Here is a 17,413-nt window from a genome sequence, read left to right as displayed (position 1 = left end):
AAGAAATGGAATGTCAAGGAGCCTGGGCTTCATCAGGAGCAGCCTGGTAACAAAGGCACTGTCTGTTAATTGCATGGTGCTTATCAAAATCTCCCCTCCTAATGATTTAATAGGTGTGAAAAGTTGTGGGATTTGATTTAATACCACTGTCTTAAAATCATCCTGTATGCTCAGTATGACTAAGTTGTCGCTTTCATATTTAATTGGAGAGCGAGCAGAGGCTGAGGAGAAAGCTGGGGATGTTTCACTTGCACTAAATGATTTTTAAAATCTTTTCTCCATTTGGAGAAGGATGGTGAAGAATTGTGAGTACCTTGTTAAGTGCTAAGCTGCAGCTGAGTGACTTATACGTTATAAAACATCTTTCTGTGTCTCTTAAATTTGGAAGCTCATCTTGATGCTTGTGCTGCAGGTGTTTATCCCAGTGTTCCCAGACTGGTCTGCAGCTCCCGTGTAAGGTAGGACTGTGCTTTTGGAGTGTGGAAGTGGCAGGTTAGGTTTGGCTGATGTGAAGGTGAGCACTGTGTGGTGGATGCACGACACTGCCTGGGTAGTAACGCTCCCCGAGGTTCCAGGTGTCAACACGTTCATCACGATGTGTTATTTTCACTTCTTGGTGCCCTACAGCATAACCAAACCAGCGTTTTAGTATAATCCTCACACAGAGGTTGTTGTATTCCCAGCAGATTGGGCATATTTCAATATTCCTGTTGCAAGTTTCAGAGAGGAGAGCAGCTTTTCTTGGACCTGATGGTTGAGTCTATAAGGAAAACACAGGACTGATCCTAAACCTATCATGAAAGATAATATAACCTGGGAAACATCTCTTGCCCATGTCTGCTGGGATTTTTTGTCTCTTGTGGATTATTTGGTCATTGGATTTATCCCTGGATGTTCCTATCCATAGATTTGAGCTTTTGAGGGAAATACTGGTTTAGTGAAAGTTATGGTTGGAGATCCTCTTCCCAGCTCTATAAGCTCTGCAGGAAGGAGGGCACAGGAATGGTGCTTTGGTATGTGTGGATGCTCCATTTTTATTTGTACCATATTTTACTGGCTTTGTTTTCTAAGCTATTTTGATTCTCTTAACTTATTAAACTTAGAGTCTATTAAAGTCAGTGTGACAGTCTTTCTTTAGTGTAGGAATGTTGTCCTTTTTTCCCAAATGTCATTTTTTCCCCCCTAAAATATGAAATAGAATAATTGTCCATAGTGCAGATTGTGCCTGTAATTGTGGGATTGGTATTTGGAATTCACACTGTAATTGTAGATTTAGTGTTTATTCCCCAAATAACTTAAGTTTTTTTTGGTCTTTGTTGTGGAAGGGGAATATCTGCTGTATCACTTGCAAATCCTGCTGTTGCAGTTTTATGCCTAGAGCATAACTGGAGCTGTATTTACCGCTGTAGGCATGGTGGCTGGTTTATTTAACTATTTTGGGTATCAAACACAGAGAAATCACAGCACAACTGTTTGGTGTAGGTACAGGATGAGCATCAGCGGTACCATGACCTGGCTGTCCAAATTTGGGTGTCTGCAGCGTCATTGCAATGGGTGTCAGGGAGAGATGGATTAAATATAGTTCAGGTGTGCCCCAACATGTTGCAGCTCTCCTCCTGTTGCAGTACAGGGTTAATAGGAATGTTTACATAGATCACCTTCCTACACACCCCAGGTTCAATCACCTCTTTGGCAGTAATTTGCTGCTGGACAGCCACATGACTGCTTAAAGCTGTTTGGAGAGTAGAAGTACACTGCAGAGGAACACCTCAATGGCTGTTAATAAAGTGTCAGCTTTAAAAAGAAAAATTTAGAAATGGCTGACTGGTGTCTCGGGGTGTAGAAACTAGTGCTTTTTTTTTTTTCTATGTGATTAAAAAATAATCCTGCTTTAGAAGCTGTTCTGTCTGCAGTTCACAGCGAAGTGATGGCATTTGGGTAGCAGGGAGGCAGAATTCCTGCCAGTTAAAATCTTGCTGTCCTAATGTGCCATTCCGTGCAGTGCTTGGAAGCTGATATATAGTGTTCTTCTGCCTTGCAGCAAAACAACTAGTGATTAAAAATTCAGCAGATGCTGTGGTTCACTTAACTACTTGTTCTTGCATCATTCAGGTCATATCACACAATTAATGTTGCTAATGTTCAGTCTAGATTTTTTTTTTGCTCTAAGAATGAAAATTATCTGAGCTACCATGGGATTTACAGAACTGTTTTGGCAGGAACTGGGCTATGCAAAGTAAGTTATTCAGGACTGTTTTTGCCCTTCCCCTAACTTGGAGAATCTTCTTTTGATTTCAGAAATATTATTTCTTTGTGCCAGACAGGGCTGTAATTTCTGCAGCTTTTCTGACTTTAAAAATCAAAGTGTTTTCTTTTGATTGCTTTGAGATAAATGAGACTCCCTAGATGAGAAGGAAGAGGGGGAGAGCACGATAGGTGTAAGTGCTTGCTTTCTTATTTAAACTCAGTGTTTCATTTGGCCACAGAGGTATTTTTGTAAGAGAGTTCTCATTTTGTTGCGGGCAGGGTTTCTGCTGCTTTCAGTACATCCACTTTTAACTTGTACAATTTTGGTTAATAGTATTCAATCCAGGGTGTCACTTACTTGACTTTGAAATTAGCGTTAAACTTTACCTTCCCCTCCCTATGTTCCTTTAATTATGTAAGTTTTGGGTTCTTTTTGTAACAGGCACACATTCTAGAAATATTTTCTGGGCTGCCTGAAAGTAATATTCATGTAGGAAGAGACTTGTAGTTTGTTTTTACTTCTTTTATCAGTTTTTTACTTGGAAGCTGGTGTTTAGGAAGAAGCTTAACCACTCTGTGATCAGTGCAGCAACTTGGTTTTGGTTGTCCTCCCTGCACCTTCTCAAGACTTTCCTGCTGCTGCTGCAGTGGGAGATTCTCCTGGGTGGTGCCCCCTAAACTGGGTGGATGTGTTGATATGAGCCTTCATGGCTTGTGCTGTTCTAAGGAAGATAAAATGCAGCCTGACAACACAGAAAAATTGCTGGGTCTTTCAGTGTCTTTGAGAGGGACTTGCTGTGGTGGAGCAGCTCTGGGCTCCAGTGCTGGGGAGATGAAATTGAGAATATGGAACACAGGTGGAGTATTTTGGTCAAGGGCACACACGAGGTTGAGCCCTTGCTGGAGAGCTGCAGGGCTGAGGGGAAGGTTGTGTCTTTTTAAGTGCAAAGCAAGGGGCAAATCCATAATAGGAATGGAAAAGTTGAATTTGTATCACACAGTATATGATGGATGCTCCTGTGAGCCAGGTTTTGGAGAAGTAATGGGCAAAGCCAGGAGCCTTTGTTGACACATGTTGTTTGGACTTGCAGTTTGGGTGACTTTTTGTGATCTGTCAATTAGCACATCAAGAAGATGTATTTTTAGTCAAGGCAGACATTTTTCTTTGGAAAAACCTGTTTGGACTATTAACTCTAAATGTTCTTTGAGAGAACTTGTCTCATCCACGTTGTCAGCAATCAGTTTGAAAAATGAGGTCTTAAATATGTAAACCCTCCCCCAGCCTCTTGAGTGTCCTGTTCAGAATGACAAAAAAGAAGGATTCAGGCTGGTTTTTGCATATTCCTGCTTCCATGAATGCACGTATCCAATGTGCTGTACTTGCAGAATTGATATTCAGGATAATATGTTTAATCTTCAATTGCAAAAAAATAGCTTCACACATAGCTAATTCCATCTGCTGGAGAAATAAGAGCGAGGCTAACTTCATCACTTATTTGGGACCTGCTTTTTGCTCTGCTAATTACTATGTATGAACTTTGGAAATTTGCATAATTTTTTGGCAAACCTAAGCGGCAGCCATTTAATTTAGAATTTTTATTAACTTTAAACATCCCTAGCAACTCCTAAACTACTTCTGGTTCATTTTGTGGTTTTGGTGTTTTACAGGTTTTGATTTTGAAAGCTTCAGTAGCTTCTTTTTTCTTTTCCTTGCAATGACTTTGTATAAGCAACAGCAGCTTGCTGCCATTTCCAGTAACTTTCAACCTGCAACGTGACACAGAATTCCTTCTGTCATTCAGATAAAAAAAAAGTGTTGAAGTTAAGTTCTTGTAAAAAAAAAAAAATCTAAAAAAGTAAAATTAGAAGGTAGGTTTTGGTTGCTCTTCTGCAGTGTGAGAAGAGCACTTGCAATATTTTAAGAGTAGATGCATTTCCAAAAGTAACCTTGGGGAAACTGGGGCATGTCAAGTCTGGTCCTAATTCTGGTAAAAGCTGGTCTTATGATGTGAATTTTTAAGCTCCAAAGAATTTGGATATAAATTCATCATTGCAGATAGCTAGTAAATGTTCTGTCTTACTCAAAGGCTGCATTTTAACACTTTTTCAGCTTCCCAAGCTTCAGCATGCCTTTTCCACTTGGTTTGCTTTTGTTTTTGTGACTTCCACCTTTCACTGATTTTGCTGGTTGGCAGTCAGTGGAGGCAGATAATCTGTAAAATATTGAAGCAGTTGGAATTTTATAGCAAAAAAATACTGTCTGCTTTATTGGAATGCTGTCATTTGGAGTCAGCTGTTACGTGCTGATTTTCTTTTGGAGTCAATAGACTGGATTAATTTTAAAGTTTGAATTATTCATGCCCACTTTCTGTCTCAGTACCATCTGAAACTTCCTATGTTGCTCTGTACAGTTACACTCCTGAGTCTTTGTCCCTCTTTTCTCATCCCTCTTGCTCCGTTGACCACTTAAAAATGCAGTTTCTTCCTCAGGATGAACAGGGTTATATTGCCAGACTCTTTAATTCCTCTCTAATTGGCAGAAAGCCAAGCATAAAATCTTCTTCATAAGTCACCCTAGAGGTTTCTTTGTATGTGCTATTATTTTCTTTGCGTGCTAACATTACTGAAAATACTTTTTTTTTTTTTTTCCCCTCCCCCCAAGTCTAGACCAGGCATAATTATGTTCGTGTGTATGTGTAGGCTTGGGTGTTGCCATGCTGCAGTCCAGCAAACAATTTGAAGTCCTTGGGCAGTTTAAAACCAAAATTTCTTGTAGCATCAAAGGCAGCACTATCCCCTCTGCATCTAGGGAGGTGAAGTAATTTTCTGGTGTATCTGAACTTCAAAGACAAGCTCATGGCTTGTGCCTGTGGTCTGGCTTTCTGAGATGTGTCATACTGGAGGCTATATTTTAAAAAAAGAGTTTGGACCCTAGGTTCAAGCAGGACTTGTGCATCTGTGACAGTGGCTTGTGTTGGATTGTGGATTATGTTCATGTGCTTCCAGAGCACCCCAGTTCTCTCTTTACTTATGAAACTCTTCTTTGAGGTCTTTGTTCTGAGCTTCACCCTCATTGTAAAAATCCTTTCCATCATGAAGCCTTTGCTTTTGTGTTGAGCCTCTTAATGTTTTTATGTCTTCAGAGTTTCTGTGCTTTCTCCCACTTTGACTCCTGAGGTTGAGACAAGCTCCCTGTAAATGTACATCCAAAACTGCCCCTTTTTCTCCTGCTGAAAGGCAGCTCTTGCTTTGCCATGATGTCTACTGTGATTTTCCCTGTTCATTTCCCTTCCTGACCTCCTACATGTGTCCTGGAGGATCCTCTGCTGAGCAATGAGGACATGCAAGGCATGGTACCTTAAAACAAGTGTCAGGCACTTGGTAAGGGAATTCTAAAAGAAAAAAATCCTTAAATCTTGTTGCCTGAAAATGGGTTTATACACTTCAGTTTAACAATCATGGCACCAGAACTTGTCAGCAGGTGTGGGACAGACTGTTAGTTCCTTGCATTTTTTCACTTAATTTCCTCACTAAAGAAGGATGACACTCTACCATTGTTTTTTTTTTGTTTTGTTTCTTTTGTTTTTTAATGAGATAACTTTATCTTAATAAACAGATGAATGAAGTGATGCAAAGAGTGCTTGGTTTTGCAGCTGAAATCTCTGGGAATCTGCTGCTGCTTCTGAAACTGGGGCTGTGGGAGGATTACTGATAGCAATGAATCCATCTTCCATGGTGTTAAGGAAAAAAAAAACGTTCCTGTATTTCTCTTAAAGTGCTTATGGATTTTTTTAGATGCAGTAGGACTGCAGATGTAATCATACTAAAATATAAAACAACTCACTTCGAATTGGTCTCTCAGCAGAAGGAGTTGGAGACGTGACTTTGGTAGAAGTTACTGAGAATTGTGTTTTTAATGCAGCTTTGCAGCCTGTGTGGATGGGAGCCCAGAGCAGTCTGAGTCATGCTTCCTCCATGGAGAAGACATGGGATGCCACCAGCAATGGACTAAACCAGTTTTCCTAATGATTGCTTTGTTCAGCTTTAGCTACTTATGGGGTTGTTAAGATGGTGTCAGCTGATGTGTCAGCTGGAGGCCATAGGGTAAATTGTAGGATAAAGAGCAGTAGTTTACATACCTTTGTTGCAAATGTCTCTGCAGCATTCTGTACACTCTTCTTGCCTTAAAAAGGTGGGTTTTTTTTTAGCCCTTTTTGCTGTTTTGGATCAGTAGATGTATGGAGTGAGGAAAAAAGGGTTGTGTAAGGATTTTGTGAGGTTAACACGGCTTCATCCCTGACCTGACTGAATCCAACAAAGTGAAGGCACCAGTGCATCCTGCAGGGATGGTCCCCATTTTCTTAGGGAAAATGTTTTTAAGAAATTGGGAAGAGCTTAGGAAAATGTCGAGGAACAAGTGAAAACTGAGTGAAATTCACTCAGATGAGTGAATTCAGAGAGTGAAAATTGTTGCATCTCTAGTGGACCTATACAGAGCAAGTTTGTTGATGTTGCTTTAATGGTGGTTGTAAGGTTATTTTAATTTAACATTTATATATTTATTTTATTTTAAGGCTTTGGGGAATGCCTCCTATCACCTGTGTTCCTTGGGTCACAAATAGACTTTACTGGGATATATGTAAGGCAGAGGCTGCTGAGAGAAGCTTTGTCTTTAATTAGACCAGTGGGTATCACTGGGGTGGAGGGGAAGAGATGAGTGAGCTTTTGAGCCTGAATAAATGTCAGATTGTATTTTATCAGAATTACAGTTAATCAGGGATTCACTGAGTTTCCATTTGGCTGTGGGCTGTCTGGGGCCTTTTTGCATCTTCCATCTCTTAGCTGCAGTTATGGGAATGCTGCATCTACCACTTTACAGATGTAAGCACAGCTCTTCAGGGGAAGGAAGGGTAAATGACCCAGGTAAAATGAGCCAGGCTGGAGTCAGTAAAACTACCCAGAGTGCCAGCAAGTGATACCTGTGTCCTGAGTTTAATATATTCCCTTCCCAATGGGCATGCCCAGGAGGATTAGTGAGAGATGCTTTAACCTAAAGCTACTAGGATCAGCAGTGCTTTTTTTTCCTCCCCTCTCAAAAGTGGTTTGCTTTTACTAAAATAACTAAATGCAGACATGTTAAGCTTAATATATACGCGTGTGTGGGTACCTGAGAAAGCATCCCATTAGGTAACCCTGTAACTTTCTCCTGGGGAGATGCTGAGAATATCACCTTTGCTGCCAGTCAGGACCAAGCCAGGCTTGTTAGCAGCTTGTAAGTGACAGCCCTACTTTGCTTTGTGGATATTTTAAGTGATGAGGGTAGCAGAGCTCCAGGGAGAGGTGATAATGTCTGTGCTGGTTTTCTTCTTGATAGGGGGGTGGCGGAGGAGGAGGAGATAGGACTAATTGCATACCTTCCAATTCCAGTTACTTCATTACAGAATAATCATTGGAGCAGCCCTGCAATCTGCTCTGATAGCAGATAAGTGGCATGGCTCGAAGCACTTCAATCTAAACAAAACTTAAGTGCTTTTTCCTTTTTCCCTGGAGTGAAACTGTAATTTCGTTATGTGAATGTTAGCCAGGACAAAGTTGTTTTTGCAGCTGTCATGATGATTCTCTGGGCTTTGTGTTAGAGGTATGTCCCCAGTGTATGTAGCAAAAATATCCTAAAATACTGCATTCCCTTACCTGGAAGCTTCAGTTGAAGGCTCTCCAAATGTTTGCCAGGTGAAGATCTGTTTAGCTTTGACGTTAGATGTCTCAGAGGGTTTAGATATAAACCAGTGAAGGTTTGGATTATATTCCTTTCCATAGCAATACATGTTAATTAGCTTCTCTGTCTGCATTAGGCCCTGAAATAGTTGAGTGAAAGAGCCTGAGTGCATCTCAGCTGCTTCAGAATACGAGTCCCTGTGGTGAGGGTGGTCGCATTGAAGCATTGCCTCATTTTGGTTCTCTGGAGTAGAAATGGTGTCAAATGTAACTTGTGATGCAAAAGAGAATTATCAGGCAGAGCTTGGGAGAGAGATTTTGCCTTTCTTTGAAATAGGGTAAAAGTAAATTTGTACTCCAGGCTGAACCCTGGGAAATCAAAATATCCCAGAATATTTAGGTTGGGAGGGACCTTCAAGCCCATCTTGCTCCAGCCCCGTCCCATGGGCAGGGAAACCTTCCACTATCCCAGGTTGCTCCAAGCCCCATCCAGTCAGGCTTTGGACACTTCCAGGAATGGGGCAGCCATGGCTTCTCTGGAAAACCTGTGCCAGTATCTCATAAAATACCTGGAATTGCTGTTGATGATGATGACTTTAAGGTACCGATTTAAGGCCACAAGAGCACCCCAGACAAGTGCCTGGACTTTGCACAGTGCAATACCGTCCAAACCTTAAACTCTCTTCAGGCTCATTTTTTCTGAACTGCCACAGAACCATTAAATCTGATCTGTTCCTAAAAAGACAGCTGACTGTGCAATCTGAGCCACATAAAATTCTTTGTCTCTGCTTTGCACTTGAATGGAAAAGTAGTTTGTTTTCCCATTAAATTGACCTCAACTGTCGCTGCCCCAAAGGGGGTCTGTTCTTGCAGGCTCTACTTGGCCGGGAGGCAGAGTGTGCTTGGCTCTCCCTGTGTTTTGCTGCAAGCCTGCTAACTCACTCCAGGACAACGGCAGGATGGTAATGCACTAAGGCAGGTATTTGTTAGCAGGTTAAATGTTTTGGGAAAGAAAATGTAAAATACTTGCCCAGTTAAAAGTTAGTAGTTTTGTAAGTTCAGTCCTGGTTGTGTTGGTTGTAACTTGGCTGATTGGGTTGATTGTGTAGATGCAACTGCAGCATTAAGCTCTGGGAATAAAGTGAGGTGGTGTGAATTTCAAAGGAACAAAGAGTACAAGGTCCCCTTAATTTAGTCTTACATTTTTAGCTTTAGATGTCAGAGGGGAAGGCCCAAACACACTTTGCAAACCAACCTGTGCATTATATACTGTAGTGGATCCATACCTTGATAAGAACAGTGTGACTTATTTAATGAGATGAACTACATCAGCTTTTTTGTTAGAAGAGGTATTTATTTATTCATATTGGGGAAAAATACATTTTTCTTGAGAGTCTGTAGCTGATCAGACTCCTAAATGCCTTTCTAGCCACTGATGTTGCAGGGACAGGAGGCTGGAAGGCTGGATTGGGTATTGCTTAAATAAAAATGAGGTTTAAACCTGGCAGGGCTGCCTGACCCCCACCTGCTGGGGATGTTGAGTCACAGTGCTCTTTGCTCATGGTTTCTTTGGGAGAATGTTTTAGGATGTGAGTCTCATGTGGGAGCACATGAGGTGCCACAGTGCCTTTTAAAGAGGTTGGGTGCCTTGACTTTGTAAGGAAAAGAAGCCAAAAAATGGGCTGTGATATCTTTCATGCTGGCCAAGCTGCTCCAAGGGTAATCCAGGTGGAAAGGGACTCACCTATGGAGAGGAGGTTCAGCTGGGTAGTCAGGAAGCATCAGCAAAGCACAGCTCCTTCCTACGAGTGGGCAAAGTTCCTCCACCTGTAAACACCATCACACACACCCAGCCTTGGCTCTTCTCTGGCTTCTGTTTGCCTTTTAATGGTTGTAGAGTGCCTTGGTGCTTCCTTCCTGTCTTCCTGGTGTTTGGCTCAGGGGTTTGATGGCCCCTCAGATGTTGGAATCAGCAGATGGGAGCAGGTGGGTACTTGGTGAATGTCTGTGGGATTACACTGGTGTTTTTATGACCTGGGATGGCTGCACTGGGACTGCTCATGTGATTCCATATCCAGTACTTAGTTACCATCCATCTTCACTGCAGAAAATGAAGGCAAATTGTTACTGGAGACTTTTCTAGGGAAAAAAAAAATTAACGAGTACCTGAAGGGCCACAATCCTGTGAATTGTGTGTAGTGTCATGGAGCTGTGAGCAGGTTTTCCTTATTGCAGAAGCTGGATTGATTCCTCGGGGCTGGATAACATCTGATTTTTATATGAGGGAGGGGAAAAAGCTATCTGACTTTAATCTGAATTTACTAGGTAGTTAATAAGAAAGACCTCTGCCCTGAGTGACTTGCTCAGCCGATGTTGTGTTGCAGGAGCTCCATGGAGATGAAGCCTGCTGGCTTTATTTTGCTCTGAAATCTATTTAGCTTAAACTTGCTTCCAGAATCTCATCCTCCCTGGTACTTCAGACTTGTGACTGGGTAACCTGCTGAGTGTTAAGGGTTGTGGCAAAGCCTGGGTGCTTTGGTGGCTGAGAGGTGACACTGGCACATGGAACTCATCCTTCAGGTGACAGGCAGAGGCACATTTCTGAAAGCTGTGTGCTCCAGCCTGTCTCATCCCTTTATAATCTGCAATTTATATTTAAAAGGAAAGGGATTTAAATTGTTTTCTGTGCAGCTGTGGTCCGTGGGAGCAGTTGGTTGTTGTGATGTTTGGACCTGAAGCCGCCTTGGTGGCCGATTGCGTAAGCCAGCAGGGAGAGAGCGAAGGTATTCGCAGCAGTCACTTGGAAACTGGGGTAATTCAAATCTCAATCAAGCTCAGGCTCAAACAGGTTGTGGAATTTATTTATACAACACCAGTGGGGTGTGTGACACTGCAGAGCCAAACAAACAGCGGTTCCCAGCCCCAAGGCTTGTGTTGGGTATTAGATAACGAGGGATGGGGTAATTACAGCCAGGGACATGGGTGGAGGGGTTAGAAGTGGGTGAGGGCTACATCCCTGTGGAGAACATGAAATGTGCCTCATTAATGGCAGTGTTAAGAAACTGTGGGTGCAGCTGGGGTTATGGGAAGGCTGGAGGTCAGCCCTGCAGAAGGAAGTGTTGACTGAGTTATTGGAGACGCGTGGATTAATAAGGGAAAGCGGAAGGAGGCAAAATGAAACCGGCCAAGCGTACGGGGAGGGGCCGGGTTACGCAGAAGCTGACGTACAACAGCAGTGGCTTTCCAGGGGCTTGAGGAATCTGGGTGTTAGAACAGCCACTGGGAATCCACACCCAGACCCCAAAACATGTGTGCTTGATGGGAAGAGAGGAACAGGTAAAGAAAAGGGTCCACTGTGACTTCTGGGGGCTTTGTGGTCCTTTCTCTGCTGTCTGTGTTCCCTGGGCTCTCATGGTGCCCAAGTGGCTTCTGCCCAGCCACCTGTAGTTTTGCTGGGATGTTTTTGGGGTGTACTCGATCAGTCAGCACTGAAGACCTTGAATTGGTGGTTTTCCACGTCAACAGTGCATGGGTTGTTGTTCCCAACATGTTCCCATATGCCCTTTGCTCTGGGAAAACGGGATCTTTCAGGTTTTAGGAGCTGGGTTATTAGCACTGTTACTGTGTCACTAATTTCCTTTTTCCTTCCCTTTTGCTCTTCAGAAATGCCATTCTCGTGAGTGTGCAAGGAACCTACAGAACTGTAATGTCTAACCCTACATGGAATAACAACTCTTGGAAGGTACCACCCTTTTTTAACTACATGGCTTTGTTACAGGTTGGGTTAATGATGTACTGATCTTTGCTTCAAAGCTTGAAATTGAAGAACTGTGTCTTATGTAATGCTGTCCCTTTGAAAGGGCTGACAGTGCTGTGATCCTCCAGTCTCTGATTTCCAGAAAAACTGGGTGCAGCCTAACACTTGGCTCAGGGTGCTGAGGGGCCATCCCTGTTTCTCTGTGGATGATGTCTTCAGGCAGCTCTGGTGTTGCCTTAGGAACAGATGGTGGTTTCTATTCAGAGAGCTGAACTAAGCTTTCTTCTTTTGGTGGCCATCCTTGGAAACATATTGCCCTTCTTTTTAGTGATGCATGATGGTTTGCCTATTTCTTCAATTCATTGACCTTCTGGACTGTCTTTCTTGAGGTTTCTAGGCATATTTATGAGGAATATTGCGAGGAAGTGCAGTTACACTTTAACATTTAGATTGAAATGTCTTGGCTGTTCGTGCTGCATTAACCAGCTCTCAGGCGTTGGCTTGTTCTGCTGTCTGATCCCGCAGTGATGCCATAATACTGAATTTTGGACTGCCCTGTGCATTGCCATGGCAACAGACTGATGTCACACTCTCAAGGACATGACTTCAGTGCACGATCATGCAGAGGCACAATCAGATTTGTGGAGGAGAAAGCTGACTAATGCACATCTCAAAAGCAAACAAGGGGAATGCAGGTTACAGCTGACCAGCCAAGGTGCCTCAGTGTGAAAATTCCCTACTTAGAGGAGGGGCTGATCCTGTCTCTAAGACAGGAACAGTTGTCTTGCTGAGCTTCTCTTCACCATGGAGAAGCAGATGACTTGCAGGTTTCCTATATCTTTAAAGCAGGTGGTGGAAGAGATCATCGTTTCTGGGGTGGGGAAATGATCTCTGGTTTCAGAGCTTTGAAAGGGTACTGCTTTGTTTTAATTTTAAAGAACCTCTCAGTGGTCTTGTAAGCACCCTGAGAACACTTTGACTTGCTTAATGTTGTTCAAACAGTTTAATTGGTTTTCCAAAGCTTTTATTTTATCCATAACATTGGAAGGTGAAAGGGGAACTCCGCATCTGCATTATGGTCACATTTTCCTATATCCTATTAGCAGATTCCAAGATTGTTTAATGTGATCTCCACCCATTTCATTTGGCTGCAACCTTTGCTCCCATGAAAACAAGGCTGATTGTTCTGAATTGCTGTGTGTATGTGCTTTGGCACGGCATGAAGGTACCTATAATAACACAACCATTGTCTGGAAAAAAAGGCAGTTTGCAGTAATAACTACAAATAAAAGGGTGCAGTCCAGGGGTAAGACAGATAATGGTCGTTTTCCCACCCGTTGCACAGGGCAGATTCTCAAACATGGTCACCCCTCAGCATGACAGAGCTGTGGGCTTTAGCCTGAGATGTGAGTACTGGGAATAAGGGACTGAAATATTTGCACATTGTTCCAAGTTTCTCTTTCCTGGCCCCGGTTCCATTGCACATATCTACGGATGGGGAGACTGAATGACTTTTGCACAATGTGGTGTTTTATTTGCATGCTGTGAGCAGTTTAACAAGTGTGTGTGTGCTAAATGAAGCATTCCCACTTTCAGTGAGCAGCTGATGCACCCTTAAAATAAAATAAAAAAATTTAAAAAGTGCCTTTAGGTTGAACAGTGGGGTTTTGAGGGGTGACATTGTGTTGTGTGCTCAAGTGGATGGTGGGTTGTGCCAAGCCTGAATGTTAACTAGGAATGTTGTGAGATGCAGCAAATAACCAACTCACACTCCTTGGTGCTAAAGTAGTTTTTGCTCATCTCTGAACTTTGTGGGATAAAAGCTGTTATAGTGCAAGATTTGGAAGGAATGTAATTGTTTGAAATGCTCAGTGTCACAGGAATTGAGGATATTTAACAGAAACTGGCATTTCTTGTGGCAGTTTGGTTGCCTCCCAGGACAGGAAACTGTGGAGTGTTAAAAAAAAAATCAGGGAAGAAGTTTAACACCCCTCTCTGTAAATCACAGTGCTTGAATTCAGATCCTGGCCTTGAGCTGAAAGGACTGGAAGCTCTGCAAGACCCAGTGATTCGAGCTGCTCTGTAGAGAACAAGATGATAATGGTGATGGACTATCAAGAAGGCAGCCTCGCTGAAAAGAGAGGCTTTGTGATACAGTCAGGGGAAGGAAGTCTGGAGAAGTCAGAAAAGGAACAGATGTGTTTGGTGGTGGGGAAAAACTTAACTATCCCTGTAGTTTGCTCTTGCAGCGGAGCCAGCTGGAGGAACTTGATACCAAACAAAAGTAGGCACACCCAGGATTTAGCAGAGGGGTCCTGGAAAGCTGAAAATCAGTGCTTTGGTGCTTTTCTTTTGACAAATACCTTATACAATGACATCTGGCAGATATATTTTATATGTGTGTGCAAAGGTGTGTGTAAAACAGCCTGAAGGTGTTTGATGCTTCTCTTTAACAACAATAAAAGAAATATTGATATATGAAGTGATACTCAAAATGGGGAGCCAAGAGAGATGCCGTTCCCTGGGAAGGAAATAATGACAGAAGATGCATTAAAAAAGAGGGTGAGGTTTTTTTCTAGGGTGTGTTTATGGATGGTGATGACTTGAAGTGTGATAAAACAGATTGCTGATCCTGTGTATCAAAGTACCAGTGGCAATGATTTTTCAAGCTGTTGAAACCTGCATCCACAAAAAAAAATATATCTGTTTTGTTCTTCCTAATAGGTTAATCCACTGTAATTGGCTGTGAAATCAACCTGGGGGAATTTTCCCATCTGTAAGTGATGCAGAGCCTCCTTGCTCTCTACTTGGCAACCGTACCTTCAGATAATTAAAAGCTGTTTTTTAAAATCCACTTTTCTTTCAACTCTTGTTTTTCTGCATCTTGCTACTTCTCTGAGAGCTGTCAGTCACCCTTCTGGCCAAGGTGTAAAATGAAGATAATGTGCTTTTAGGAAAGGAAAACTGCAGATGATCTTTATACTTTAATTTTTTTAAAAAAAGATAAAAACTACAAAACTAGGTGAATATGAGGTGCTTTTTAGCATGCATGTCACTGCTGCATTTCTGAAAGTAACGAAACTTTCCCAGTCCAGTATGGAAAACTTTGACTTTCAGAGCTCTGGTGCCACTTGCCCCTCTCAAATCAATAACCAAGCCTCCATGGTTTGCTTAGGAAGCAGTTCCAGTTACCCAGAAATTACAGGAGTTGTTCAGCACAGGGATCCTCTGGTTTCAGCACATACTTTCATTGCTGTGTAGTGTTTTGAGAGGCCGAAGGGTGGGATGCAGCTCCAGCGAATTTCCAGATTTCTAGCAGTGTGAGGGACTGTTTTTAATAGTGATGATAAAAACAGCTATTCCCAGTTGGAGGTTTAGTCAGTGGTATAATTATCAGAGCTATGAAATAGTGCAGGGATGGCTTGGGGTGGAAAAAACTAAGGCTTGAAACTTATTTTCTTGAGGGAGCTGTTTGAAATTATTTTCTGCAAGCTCATAGAGAATTGGTGAGAGATGTCAAATGGTGATGGCTCAAGATTGGTGATTGCTTTGGTAATTCAGTGTTTGGGCTGGCAAGCTGCAGCTGGCTTTTGGGAGAGAATTAGATGTTGAAAGCCAGGGTGGGGGAGTGGGAGCTCTGGAGTGGCACATTTGGTTTGTAAAGTGCTGAGGGTTTCCGCAGCAGGGTCACAATCCCCAGCTCCAAAGCTGGCTCACTTAAACCATCCCTTCTGAACCACAGTTGTGAGCGCCTCATTTTCTGCTTCACTTCTTAGTGATTTGGTGGTGGTTATTCATATTTTCTCCATTTGGTCCAAGAAGGGGAAACTCTGAGAATAAAATACTGTTTGTGCTGGAGGAAATACTGGGAATATTGTGTTAGAGAGCAATGCAGGTATTTTTTTCCTTTTCTGTCTTGATTATAAAGCTGTTTTTTGGACCTGCTAGAGCGGGTCTAGAGGAAACCACAAAGATGCTCTAAGGACTGGAGCTCCTCTGCTCTGGAGCTGGGCTGGGAGTGTTCACCTGGAGAAAAGAAGGGTCTGGGGAGACCTTGGAGCCCCTTCCAATGCCTAAGAGACTTGGGGAAAAAGAGGGAGTGTGACTATTTATGTGAGCAGATAGGGTTGGGACAAAGTGGGACAGTTTTAAAGTAGAAGGGGAGAGATTTAAATTAGATATTGAGAAGAAATTCTTTCTTGTGAGAGTGAGGAGGCCCTGGCACAGGTTGCCCAGAGAAGCTGTGGCTGTCCCATCTCTGGAAGTGTCCAAGGTCAGGTTGGACAGGGCTTGGAGCAGCCTGGGATAGTGGAAGATGTCCCTGCCCATGGCAGGGTATTAGAACAAGGTAATCATGAAGGTCCTTTCCAACCCAAATTGTTCTAGGATTTTGTTTGCTGTGTTTTTTCATAAAAAAAGTTTAAAGTCTTGTAAAACAAACCCAAATCTGATTTTTTTAGTGGACTTTAGAAAAATTCATACATCCAAAATGGTTATTAACATGGAAAGAAGCACACCAGGATTGTTTCTGGTGTCCTCTTATGGGTCAGTGCCACTGAATTTTGAAGAGGAAATGTAAAAAGGGAAAGGCAGAAGCAGAAAGCAGAAGTTGTCACAGTTCATAAGAGTGCAGAAGTTGTCCTTTACTGAAATTTCAATGCTATTTTGGGGCTTTTCTTTTTTCCTTAAGAACGAATACAGTGGAATTTGTGCTATGCTTAGGATTTCTGAAATTTTAATTGTGTCAGTTGCTAGGTGTATTGACTACAAAGCTCTGAAAATATCAAACTATTTTTTACTTCAATAATTCTTGAGTTATTAATGGGGAAAAAATATCTTTAAAAAAAGAGCTAAAAAAAGATTAAAGATCTGTGGAGTTGGTAGGTTTCCAGATTAGCTTAGATTTTAAACAGTCCTTTGAAACAATCATGCAATAAGATACTGTATTTAATGTTGGTCTCTATTGCAGTTTAGTTTTTTCAGAGTTTATGAGTGGGTTCAGCAGATGTTTTATGTATAACATTCTCTTGAGAATTTCTATAAACCCAGGTGATAGTTTGTCTGGGAAGGATTTGTAGTGTGTCCTCCTGGCTGCCTTCTGTCTTCATCTTGAGCCCTTTGGCTGTAATGTGTCACATGTCTGGGCTTTGGGTGTTCAAAGTCCTTTCTGGTCCCTTTAAATGGTTTCTGTGCTTTTTTACAAGCTGCAAAGCAGTTTAGGGTGGGAAATACCCTGATGCTGCTTTGGCATCGTTCACCTGTGTTTGTGTGAGCCCAGCTCTGCTCACCAAAGCCCTGTTCCCTCCCTGTTCTGCTCCTGCAGCTCTGTCTGTGCTTGGATGAGCTCTGCAGGGGCCTGGTTCTGGCTGATGGATATTGAGGGGTTTGCTTGGATCATGGTATCATGCCAAGTGCTGTTGTGAGTCTCATTTGCCTTGCTGTGCTATTCCTCCTGTCACTGGTGAGAATTCCAGCTTTGTGGTGCTGGCTGTGACACCCTGGTGTCCTGTTTCTTTCCCTTTCCTTGCATGACTTCATGCTGCAGGCCTGGAGCTGGAGGAGAGGTGCTCATTCCTGGCAGCCCCAATGATGTCAGAGGGTCCCTCCCAAAGAGACCTGCTGGAAATAGAGCTCTGGAGGCCTCTGGGTTTAGAGTGGCTGCTCCCTATCCAGGAAACTGGGGCTGAGAGTCAT

At 42.6% G+C, this 17,413-nt stretch overlaps 1 protein-coding gene across 11 annotated transcripts in view; it reads left to right on the top strand.

The window, feature by feature from the left end:
* Window positions 1-17,413, top strand: part of FBXO34 (F-box protein 34) — a 39,196-nt gene that overhangs the window by 2,008 nt on the left and 19,775 nt on the right. For 4 of the 11 annotated variants that reach the window (XM_015631283.3, XM_015631282.3, XM_015631280.3 and 1 more), the window contains exon 2: window positions 11,626-11,704. The exons of 1 other annotated variant lie outside the window; for it this stretch is intronic. The gene's annotated coding sequence lies outside the window, so the exon portion shown is untranslated. Of the gene's footprint in view, window positions 1-11,001; window positions 11,299-11,625; window positions 11,705-14,443; window positions 14,496-17,413 lie in introns of those variants that run through there. 6 more of the 11 variants (XM_033514908.1, XM_033514907.1, XM_015631277.3 and 3 more) reach the window with 3 other exon arrangements.

Source organism: Parus major, chromosome 5 (genome assembly GCF_001522545.3).
Source record: "Parus major isolate Abel chromosome 5, Parus_major1.1, whole genome shotgun sequence".
NCBI lineage: Eukaryota > Metazoa > Chordata > Aves > Passeriformes > Paridae > Parus > Parus major.
Note: the sequence above shows the minus strand (reverse complement) of the source record. Positions and strands in the feature narration are given on the sequence as shown.